Source organism: Heliangelus exortis, chromosome 11 (genome assembly GCF_036169615.1).
Source record: "Heliangelus exortis chromosome 11, bHelExo1.hap1, whole genome shotgun sequence".
NCBI lineage: Eukaryota > Metazoa > Chordata > Aves > Apodiformes > Trochilidae > Heliangelus > Heliangelus exortis.
This window is the reverse complement of record NC_092432.1, coordinates 13,836,730-13,838,573: the sequence shown is the minus strand read 5'-3', so window position 1 is coordinate 13,838,573 and position 1,844 is coordinate 13,836,730.

The window sequence follows — 1,844 nt, the reverse complement described above, 5'->3', positions numbered from 1 at the left end:
CCAAGCATCTGACACAAGATCAGTAACTGCTCTGCTGCTTGCAGGCACTGTCCCTGGAGCTGTCCCATGGTTCTGGACAGGGCACTATGGGCTCTCCTCCACCAAGGGTGCCAAGCCAGGTGCTTTGCATAATACCAGTGACATAGCACATCCCAGGACCTGTGAAACACCATGCAATAGCTTGAGAAAGCAGCTTGCTATGGACTAGTGGCTGGTACCAAAAAGGACAGACATTGGTAAATACGTTTGCAATAAGCCTCCCCACCCCTATTCATTCCTCTTTTGGGGGAGATGTAATAGAGTTCTGTAGCATTACCTTAATGGCTGTCATTTAGATCCAGTGTCTGCTTCTGTGCACGTCCTGACTCTGCCAGCTGCAATGTGACAAAATAACATCTTAATGACAGCAAAACAAGCAGGTGAGAGCAGGAGATTGTAATAGAAAGTACACGTTCAGTAACTACGATTTTGAGATTTCTGACCCCACTGTCTCATTACCAGGCATTGACTTCTGTGCTCATGTGAAAGTGTTGAACTGATAGCTAGAAGCCTGCATCCATCCTCAAGTGGCTGGGCCAAGCACCAGGCTCTAGTGCTGCTTAGGGCCATCTACTATAAGGTGAAAAATTTGATACAGACCTTCCTGCATCAACTGAAACTGTTGACCTCTCTGGTCTGACACGAGCTGATATGAGAACGCCAGGCTGGCCTTTTAAGAACACCCACAAGCAAGTTGCCACTGACATAACTAATTTCAAACATATTTTAGTTAAACGAGTATAATTAAAATGTCTTGATAGTGTTTCAGTCTGTTTTTGCATATCTTTTCCCTCCAGAGTGGTGGGTGCCACTGACTAATGGGATGATCTGTTTAGCTAAGTCCGTGGCACTTTGTTGAAGTGAACAGGGATTATTCTGGCAAAGCCAAAGTTATCTGTCAGGCTGTTAACCCATGCTGCATATCTACAGAGACCTGTAATCAGTTAGCTTTGTATTTCTAAAAAAGATGAGGACAATATCTTAAACTGGTTTTGATAGGCTTTGAAACAGTGTCTGAGGAATAAATATGAAATGCCTTTGATAGTTACACTGTGGACTAATTCTGATGACACCTGTGCAAGGCCACTGTAACTGTGGGATGAATTGAGCCTTGGGGTGCAGTGTGACTGTCATGCAAAAGCATAACATTGCTTCCATGCTCACAGTGTCCTCTGCTCTATGCTAATGACTTAACATCTGCAGCTGCCATTGCTGTGTATCAAATCTGTGTACGAAATTGAGCAGTTTGACCCCATTGCCACTGGAGTGGGTCTGCATGCCCACAGAAGATGCATGCTATCCCATCTGCTGTTCACAGACCTTCCTCCAGGCTCTGTGCCTCCAGGCAATGGATCAGACAAAATGAATTCCACTGCAGATGACTGCCTTAGAGGCATCCTGCTTTGCCACAGCATATAAAAATCTGACTTAAGAGTCACCTTATTCCTGCACAGGTCATTGAAGCCCTGTCCACGCTCAGGAAGTTGTTAACTACCTCAGCTCCTTTAGGGGTAATGGTTGTCCCAGTGTGGCCATGTGGCTCTCTCCATTTTCATTAATGTGTCAAGCCCCTGATCTCCAAGAACACCTTACAAGGCCCTGGTTCAATCAACAACAGCTGCTCGTGGACAGTTTATTTTTGGGCTGCTTCTGCCACTTGTCCAGATGGAGCTGAAATAGTGCCAGCCATGGTGAGACTTCTGGGGAAAACACCAGAGGGGGAGGTGGGACAATGTCCCAAGCACTGGAATTCTGGCAGCTGGGATTCCCCACCCCTGGTAGCATGGCTGGAGGTGCTGAGCATC